Source organism: Gossypium raimondii, chromosome 11, assembly GCF_025698545.1.
Source record: "Gossypium raimondii isolate GPD5lz chromosome 11, ASM2569854v1, whole genome shotgun sequence".
NCBI lineage: Eukaryota > Viridiplantae > Streptophyta > Magnoliopsida > Malvales > Malvaceae > Gossypium > Gossypium raimondii.
Genome location: NC_068575.1, coordinates 32,388,417 through 32,399,516, shown reverse-complemented (window position 1 = coordinate 32,399,516; position 11,100 = coordinate 32,388,417).

Sequence of the window (11,100 nt, the reverse complement as noted above, 5' to 3'; positions counted from 1 at the left end):
ATGCTCATGGAGGCCTTTACAGTCTATTGCCCATGTTTTGCGGGTTGGGCTTACCACACGAGCGATCGCACGCTTGTGTGGTCTAAAATGTTATTTTTGGCTTTTTGGCTTTTTACCATTTTACGATTGCAATGGGGTGTTTACACACTTGTTTACGAGAAGAGCGCAAATCTCCATGTACCCCAACCTAGATTCAATCAAGACCCAAAGTTAGTCCTTTAATCATTAGGGTAAAACACCCTCTTATTGACACTAAATCCAAAACACCATCCTTACCTTGCTTGAAAGGGGGCGACTTTACTCCTCCAAGACTGCCAACCAAAAGTGGTCACACACTTATCGATTATCTGCACTACAAACAATGATCTCAAACTAAGTTAGGCCATATAAGTGGCCTCAAACCGCGAACGATATCCTAAAGGAACATAGTTAGCATACGGCCTAAACCCCAAAAGTGAGGTACCATATTACCTTGTTTGAACGTTGAGGACAAGGGTTGTGACTACTTCAAACCACATACAATCCACCACTCCTCGAAGGAAACCCTAAAACCACAACGAGTAACACCTTAAAAGGAACGAATCAACAGTCGATAATCAAAGAATAAAAAGAAAAGTATTCGATTTTAAGAAGAAGAATAGAAGAGAACAGGTTTAATCAAAAGTGAAAAGTATAAACAATTTACCAGTAGTCAAAAACACTTGCAGCATGGAAATAGCAAGAAGTAGCGGAGAAAAGCTCGGCGCAGAGAATGATACAATCAAAAGGGAATATTCGGCTAGATGATAAAAGGAAGAAAAAGGGATGGAGAATAAAAAGCCGATAAATGAAAGAAAGAAAGAAAGAATTTGGCAAAGGAGGAAACCCAAAATACTATTCGGCCAAAACAAAGAAAAAGATAAAAGATAAAAGGGAAGACCAGCAAAAGAAAACCCAAGAGGTACACCAAGTCTTAGCAAAATTCGACACCAAAAGTAAAAAGTGAAAAGATTGCTGACCGAAACTGAAGCAGATAGAGAGAAAACAACCCCAAAACCCCAAAATTGATTTTTCTAGTGCCTAATGACCAATTTCAGCACACACACTCCTCAACACCCCATTTCCACGATTTTCTCCTAAAATCTCTCCCCTTATCCCTCCTTGAATCACTCCATCGATTTCTCTTCAACTCCCCCAACAACTCTATTCAAATTCCATTCAAACTCCACTTAGTTGTGTTTCAGTCCAACTCCACTACCTACATAGCTCAAGCAGCAAAATAAATACTCCATTACACAACCCAAGACTTGAACCTCAGACCTCCCAGTTACACAACACACCACCTTGCCACTAGACCACAAGCTATTTTTGAGTATTAAAACAAGCACTATTATTTATATGGCCTATATGCCAATGTCCAGATTCATTTAAGGGCAAAACTAAAAAAATTCTGTATAAGCCAAGACTTGAACCCAGGCTTCTCAAACACTCTCATACACACCCAAATCAGTTAGTCATTAAAGCAAACAAGCAATCAGTGTCAAATCATGCAAAAATTAAAGACTTAGACTTTTGGGGGCGTTATAGAGCATTAATTTAATTCAACATACTTATGTGTGAATTGATTTTTTTTTAAATCATTCAAGATTGGCCCTTACGCCCTCCTTTAAAAAGAAGCAATGTCCTCATTACAAAATAACAAAGTAGTGAATGTAAACTGCACACCATGTAGGATTTAAAAAAAAGAGAGGTGAGTAATGAAGACTGCTTAAGTACCAAGTCTTTCTTAAAAAATCCAATCCTTAGACATGTACATTCACATTGCCACACTACCATGCTTTTTACTAGAGAACAAATTTAATGGACAAACATTGGCTTAGTTTATTCATAAATTGCAAATTATTCAACTTTATTGTGTATAAAATAAAATACTCTTAAAATAAATAAATGACTTAAAAGTAATACTAAGGTAAAAGAAATTCCCCCCTTTATTGATCTATATTGTCCCCTCTTATCTTGCTCATTTACCTTCTCGTTCTCGCTTGTATTCACGACCTTTTCTTGCCATGACTCGAAGATATGATCTGGGAACTCAGGAATGAAACTATTAGAGATATTTTTAAAAGTATTCCTTATGGAATCATCTCTAGTTTTTTTCATATTTCTAATAAGCCTATTGTTGGTTATGCATAAATTTCAACATATCCCTCATAGTTGAAAATTCTGACTTATTCATAGTGTTTGAAGAAGTGGTCATCGAAATGGTCAACTCAGGATTAATAGTTGGCTCAATTGGTTCAGCAATATTTGGTTCCACTCTCGGTTCAGGGCTATTCGGTTAACCTTCAAATTCTTCTTCTTCTATTTCATTTAGTAAATTAGCTTCTGGTTCAAATTTGGTTGACAACTCATCAGATTATGGTTCGTTCGACTCGATCTGGTTATACTATTTAACATTCTCCACTAACCTTTCAAGATCATGTCTTATTATGAAACCTTGAACATAATGACCCTTCTGGTTTGCTTTTGATTTAACTTAGGCTTTCAAGCAAAGTGAAGTAATCAATGATGGAAAATAAGCACTTCCTGCCTTTTTCCTCTCACAATTTTGGATTCCCTTGAGAATAATTTTCCCAACATTGGTAGACTTCTTTATCATAATTGCATACAACAGAAGCATTCGTTCCATCGAGATGGTAGAACTATGTGAGATAGGCATGAAGCTATATCGAACAAAGTAAAACCATACATTTTCCATTGGTTTTAAGTACTCCCTTCAACAAGAGTGATTGTCATATTTTCTTATGATCCACTAGGATATCAGATTTGTAACAACATTGAGTACTTGTTGAAGAAAATCCCAATTGATATTTTTCATCATTGCAGAGTATTCATCTTCATTAACATCATGTAAGTTAAACAAATAATTAATGAACTTAGAAGTAAGGGGTACCATCTTTTTACGAATAAGAACTTCAGAAACGTCTAGCACAATTAAATTGGCGTAGAATTCTCGTACTAATTCCTCTTCAGGTAGTGATCGTGCATCACAAAATTGATTCCACTTTAAGGCATCAATTGTTTTCCTAATTGACAAAGGCACAATCATCTTGTCAATTCTCTCCAAATTGAAACCTTTTTTCGGCATCATGGGTTGATTTTTGAAGATGGAATCAAATATTTCCCTTGCTTCCTTATCTTAAATTACAATTGGATTTTCAGTAGAAGTCTTTGAAGATCTAGTTCTCTTTCGAGACATGGCTAATTGACAATGAGTTAGGGGTAACAAATAGAATGGTATGGTAGCGATAAGGTTACGGCGGTGATAAAGTTGCAACAACGATGGATTTGTGGCGGTAAAAGGGTAAAAAGTTTGCTGTGGTGAGGAGGAGGTACAGTGGGAAAGAAAATTTTTGGCTCCTACAATTGACAACAAAGAGAGAAAACTTTGTGGGGAATTTTAGGCTTTTGAAGCTGAAAATAAGGAAAAGAAAAAGACGGAGGCTAGTGTTAAAGCTAATTGCTTAAGGAGTGTAAAAAATATGATGGTGGTAAGAGGTTTTTATTGTGGTAAACTAGGGAAGAATTTTAGAAAAAAATTAGCTAAAAGGGATGCTTAGGCAACAAGGTATGGAGGGAAATTGTGGTGTCACAATTAGGGTTTAGGGAGATCTTATGGGCGGCATAATTTGGGTATTTTCCTTCTTTTCACTATTCGAGGCCTCGAGCCCAAACTTCAAAAAAAATTATCTGTACTAAAATAAAACTAAACAAAGAAACAAATTAGCACTTGGGCCAATCTTGACCTTCTTATTAAACATAAAATTTAAAAGTAAAAATTAAAATTGAAAATTAAAACTAAAATTAAAGTTCATTTTAGGCTACTTAGAAAATTTTCTCGAAAGATTACATTAAATTAAGTTCTGAGGAAAGGTTGGAGGGGTCATAAATGGTCCCACTTAAGTTCCAATCTCCTTAAACATAATTAATTTAATGTACTAATTCAAGAGAAATTTTCTAACTATGCCATTTATTCAAACAAATTAAATAAAAAATCAATGCTCTATTAAATTGAACGAATTATAAATTCTCTCAACTTCACCATCCCAATAATGCTTGAGACATTGACCTTTAACTTTAAATGTACCTCCCTTTTCATTTTGTAATTCCACCACTCCATATGGATAGACTTTTTGAATGGTGTATGGTCCGGTCCATCATGATTTTAGCTTCCCACGGAATAATCTTAGCCTTGAATAGAACAACAAGACTTTTTTTCCTTCTCTAAATGCTCGAGGTTGTATTCGTTTATCATATCATCTCTTAGTCTTTTCTTTGTACATTTTAGCATTCTCGTACAAAAACAACCTTAATTCCTCCAACTCATCAAGCTGTAACATTCTTCTCCCACCGGTTTGCTTGAGATCCAAATTTAATGTTTTCAAGGCCCAATGACATTTATTTTCCAACTCAAGCGACAAGTGACATGCCTTTCTAAAGAGTAACCAATAAGGAGTCAGATAGGCCCATAAAGCATCATCGAGCATCTGGGACCAATCTCTTATGTTAGGTCAAACCACCTTCTCAAGGATTCCTTTGATCTCATGGTTTGCGAGCTCAACTTGCCCGCTCATCTGTGGATGATAGGTAGTAGCAACTTGATGTTTCACATCACACTTGTCAAGCAACCACTTAAGCCATTTATTTACAAAGTGAGATCCTTCATCGCTAATTATAGCTCTCGGAGTCCCAAATCATGTAAATACATGCTTATGTAGGAATCGCATGACTACCTTAGCATCATTCATTGGGTATGCCTTGGCTTCCACCCACTTAGATACATAATCAACATCCAGTAAGATGTACCTATTACCATAATAAGAAGGAAACGATCCTCAAAAATCAATGTCACAAACGTCAAATAATTCTACCTCTAAGATGTTTCTCAAAGGCATCTCTTTCCTTCTTGATATGTTTCCAGTCCTTTGACATCGATTGTAATTTTTCACATATACGTATGCATCCTCAAACACCGTAGGCTAAAATAATCCAACTTGTAAGATCTTTGTTGTTTTGCGGGAACCACCAAAATGTCCCCCACTTGAAGATGAATGGAAGTGGTATAATATCTCATCAATCTCACTTCCAACTACACACTTCCTGATTATATTATTTGCACAATACTTAAACAGAAACAACTTCATTAAGAAGTAATACCTACTATTATGAAGGAATTTCTTCCTTTGTTGGTATGTCATTCCAGAAGGCATTATGCCACAAGCTAAATAATTTGCAAAATCGACAAACGAAAGAGTTTCATAGATTCGACTTACCTCAAAAATATGCTCATCTGGGAAATTTTCATTAATATGAACGAGCGAGTTACCTCGTTTTGCTCCAATCTCTAAAGATGGTCGGTTACTTGATTTTCAACTCCCTTTCTGTCTTAGATCTCAAGGTCAAATTCTTGGAGTAAAATTATCCACTAAATCAACCTCGATTTAGCATATTTTTTCATAAGTAAATATTTAATGGTTGAATTATCTATAAAGGCTGTAACTTTTTTACCTATAAAATAAGAGTGGAACTTGTCAAAATAAAAAAATATAGCAAATTTTTTTCAGTTATCGTGTAATTAAGTTGGGCTCCTGTCAAAGTTCTGCTTGTATAGTAAATCGAATGAAAGACTTTGTTCCTTCTTTGCCCCATCACAACTCCCACAGCAAAATCGCTAGCATCACACATCAACTCAAAAGGAGAGTTCCAATTTGGTGTGACGATTATTGGTGTTGAGATTAACCGATTTTTCAATTCTTCAAAGGCTTATAAGCATGCTTTGTTAAACTAAAAAATGGTATCTTTTTTTCTAAAAGTATACACAAAGACTTGGAAGTTGTTTAAAAATCCTTAATAAACCATTGGTAAAAATCAGCATGGCCTAAAAAACTTCTAACTCAAAAGGAGAGTTCCAATTTTCAACCATATTAGTAAATATTTCCACCATGCATCGTTGAAATCTTGTAGGTGCATTACATAAACCGAAAGGCATTCACCTAAAAGCAAACGTACTATACGGGCAGGTAAAAGTTGTTTTGCGTTGGTCTTTCGGGGCTACAAGTATTTGGTTATATCCCAAATATCCATCTAAGAAACAATAATATCTGTTACATGTCAGTTGGTCTAACATTTGGTCCATGAAAGGTAGCGAAAAATGATCCTTCCAAGTGGTCTTGTTCAATTTTCTGTAGTCCATATAGATTCTCCAACCCGTGACCGTGCTTGTCAGGATTAAGTCGTTACGTCCATTCTCCACAAACGTGATTCCGCCCTTCTTTGGTATGCACTGTATGAGACTTACCCACGAACTATCTGAGATCGGGTATATGATTCCCGCATCTAACCATTTAATGATTCCTTTCAAGCTACCTCCTTCATGATAGGATTAAGTCTCCTTTGCCCATCAATTCTAGCTCACTCACCCTCCTCTAAGATAATCTTGTGCATACAAAATGAAGGGCTTATTTCTCGGATATCAGCTATGGTCTAATTGATCGCCGTTTTAAATTTCTTTAAAACTTCGATCAGTTGCTCCTCTTGGCGTTCTATTAGTTCTGCTGAAATAATCACAGGCAAAGTAGAATAGTTACCTAAATAAACGTATTTCAAATGAGAGGGTAGTACCTTACGTTCAAGTTTGGGTGGTAGAAACATTAAAATATATAGATTTTTTCAGCACCTTTTGAGCTCTAATTCATGCAGTTTCGTAGTAAATTTTTCAAAATTCATACTTAAATTATAAAATAATTAATTTTCACTTAAATTTTTGACATATTGAATTTTAATTATTTTTATAATATTTTTTCACAAATTTGGTTTCTTTTCAATAGTTTTGCACAAAAATTGAAAATTAGCTCGGCACACACCTTGAAAGACTTGAACCATTGGAGAAATTTTTGCATCAAGTGAACTAGGAGTAAGGCTGAATATTTTCCCAGCCAAGGGCGGTCCAAATGATGATTAATTTATGTACTTTATATTTAATTTTTATCCAAATTTAATTGGGTTGAAATTTAATACAAAGCCTGAAGGAGAAAGTGACCCAATATGCTAAGAAGAGAAGACTGATCCACAAGCAAATTGGCAGCGCAAAATCGTCCAATAAGCTGACCCAACCAGCAGATTTTTTTTATTTTTATACTTGCAAAACAGCCCCCAAATTTTCTTTAAACTCCATTCAAACCCCTCCGCTTTTCGAGCCTTTGAATGTTTGCCTCAAGCTAAATATAACAAAGTTTGAATTATTCAAACTTGCTCCTTTTGTGGCCGACCAAGGAAGAGTCTATGGCTACTCTTTATTTTCTATTTTTAGCATCCATTAACACCTATAAATACCCACCTTTGCTACCTCATTCAACACACCTTCATTTCCCACATATCTCTTCTTTCCTCTCTTCCATTTCCCTTGTCCATTTTCTTGCCAATTTCCCCTCTTGTAAAAAATCCACCATCCACTTTTGATTAGCAACATTAAAGTTTTCATACATACCTTGGATCGATAAAACAAGAGAAAAATAAGAGGAGCGTATTAGTCTGGTTACGGAGAAACACCAGGATTACTTTCTAGGTCAGTTCTCTTTAGAGTTTCCTGTTTATGTTATGAGCATGATGATGAATATGTATTGTGTTGCTATTAAATTAAATTAGTGCTATTAAATTACATTATGTTGGATTAATTACATTATGTTTTCTTAAATTACTAAAATCTTGTTTTTATTGTTATAGGTCTTGGTAAGTTGTTCAATTAAGTAAAATCATGTTTATGTTATGCTTGCATTATAATTGTAAGGTAACAATTGAATTAATTATTTAAATGGAAGCAAATTGTAATTAATGGACGTATTATTTAATTCTTTGCATGTTTAATCTTCTAAGGTAGTTGCGAGTTAAATTAGCGACGATATTAAATAATACATTAGCCTTGCATAACTTTCAAGTTTATTGTGATTAAACTATTTCAATATAGGTATATGTTGTTACTTCACTTAAACTTATATGTGCTTATAAAGATTGTTTAATCGTTTGAATTGGCATTGGACAATGTTCAAGAGATTGGTTAATTTAATAAGTATGTATGTGCACTAGTTAGCAAGTTATCGAGTTGCCATGAAATTATTTCTAACAACATGAGCATGAGTTTAGTAATTCTAAGTTAAAGAATGTGATGGATCCAACACATTTATGTCATCTTGATTTAAAACCATTTTTTAAAAATCGTGCATTGAAATTTTTACTTTTACTTTTAATTTTTCCTTAGTTAATTACTTAGTTAATTTTTAGTTTTTGAACCAATTCCTCAAAATCAAAATATTTTCAATCACCAAAGTGTTTGATTTATATTTCTTAAATATTTTTTCACAGTCCTTGTACGATAACTCGACATTTACTTGTCACTTTATTACTTGTTAACAATTGTGTACACTTGCACATTTCTGTCGTTCCAGGTGGTGCCTCGATTGATGACTTTGGTTGTGTGTATTATCGAGCTTCTAACTCCAAGGGTTCAAACTTTGCTGGTTGAACATAGTCCTTCGATTTGGCTTCCATCAAATTCATATTTTTCTTACCTTGTTCATTTTTCAATGGTTCAGACCCTAAGGTGTTTTCCAATGGGTCTTCTACAAAATTACTTTCCTATTCCGTAAAAACTAAGGCTTTTAATTGTTGGATCACTGGGACGCCCCATGGCGCAGCGAAAAAATTATTCCGGTGATCCAAACTAGGAATCCATGCACGAGGAACGAATCAGGAAGAAAAGGTTTGAAAAATATAGCTTTCATACTCTGAAAAAATAGGAAGGAACCACTGTTTTTTTAATCCCCTTCACACGCTACCGATCCAAAGCAGTAATAGAATCATTTCAGCCTCTACGTAGTCCACCCTGTTGCGAATGAACAAAAACTCTCACTGAACATTTCAAAGAGTTTTTCAGAAAAGAAATGCAACTGCTAGACCTAGGTTTTTTTTTCTTTTTGTGCGTAATGTTGGTTAACACTCTTTTGCACCTTAGTGTTTTTTTATGATTCCTTTTATTTAATATCCCCTAAAAAACGGAATCCCCTTTTTGGTGCTAGAATATATATGAAAATATCACAGTGTAATATCATTTTCAAAAAGATATTAATTTCCATATATATTTTATGTTAGACAGAAATTAATTAATATAATACTTTATTTTAATAATTTCGGTAAACATATCATAATTAATAGTTTATATGAATCTAATACATACATTTATTATAATTATGTTCTTTATTCTTATACAAAAAATTTGTACATATATTGTGTTTATTATTTAACTATCAAATTAAATTAATTCAATAATTAATATAATTCTCGTGACAGTTAAATTTAATACCAACTGCATTTAGATTCTGTTCGTTTCAACCATAAGGTGTGACCATGTAGGCTCTTGTAACATTGGTAGTAATACTAGAAAACTTCTAACATTACAAGCAATGAGTGGCATCTTGCAATGCATCATCGCTACCCAAGTTACAAGAAGTCGTGGTTCAACATAACCTTTATGTGACAAATTTTCATGTATTATATCATTTTGTCCTTTATATCTCGATTGGACACAAGTCATGGAATAGTCACACTTGCAAAGTCCGATCTCATGTTTCTTGATACCTGAAGTAGACTACAATAAACAAATAAGAGTAAAATCTCATATTAACTTATTTGAGCATGGCCATGAATTTCTAGTCACACTTCATCAAGTAGCCTAAGATATTGCTCCCATTATGTAGGAAGGACAAACCTTATCTTGATCAATCATATTCCACTACATAGATTGTGGAATACCTAACATCAGTCTTTATAGTACAACCCGTTACAGTAGATGTTTGATTGTATCAAAATATACAAGTTATTATGTTCGGACAATGATGATCTCAAGTCTAAGGACCGTATACGTAGTTATCATTATGAGTAATGTTGTGACTATTATATAATAATCCAAGAAACATACTCATAACGAGTCAGTCCAATATGTCATTCTTTAACATATACTCATACATTGATTTTGGAATCCCTATGTCAATGACAACACTTTGTCATCAATCAACTACATGTTAGTCTTAATGGATTATTGTTATCCAAGCCCATAATAATACTCGATAAAGGACCTTTTAAAAATAATCATATTATTTTTTAGGACATTATTATAAAATACTTTATTTCTATACACAGAAAAGAAATTAAAATAATAATGGAAATGCTTTATATTAATAAAAAAAGTAAAACAAGTATGTTATTACAATCATCTCATGATTTGTCTTCGGGCATACTCTAACACTAATTCCTCCATCACTGAACATTCTACAACTGGATCAGGGAACTTCATGGCTTTAAGAACATTAAATGTTACCTGATCATCTTGAACTTTCATTGTGAGTTCACCTTTTTGCACGTCTATTAATGTTCTTCCCGTTGCTAGCAAAAGTCTCCCAGGATGATTGGCAATTCCTTATCTGCTTCAAAATCTAAAACAATAAAACCAGGAGGAAAGATAAACTTATCTATACGTACCAAAACATCCTCAATCTTTCCTTCTAGGTATGCCAAAGATAGATCCATCAATTGGAGTGTCACAGTTGTGGGTCTTACTTCACCTATGCAAAATATCTTAAAAATAGACTTTGGCATCAAGTTGATGTTCATTCCTAAATCGCATAAAGCTTTACCACAATAAGATTATCCAATATTACAAGTATAGTAAAGCTTCTAAGGTCATTCATTTTCGGAGGTAGTTTGTTCTATAGGAATGCACTACACTCTTTCGTTAATACTATAGTCTCGAACTCATTAAACCTTATTTTCTTGGACAGATTGTCCTTCATTAACTTGACATAGTTGGGCATTTAAACTAAGGCTCCTACCAATGGGATATTGATGTGAAGCTACTTTAGAACATCCAAAAACTACTTAAATTTCACCTCATATTTCTGTTGCTTGAGTCATTGTGGATATGGATGTGATGGAGCTTTGGCTTGAATTGGTAAACTTTTCTGAGGAATTGTATCTGCATCTAAAGAAGGTGTTAGCTTATCATAATTCACT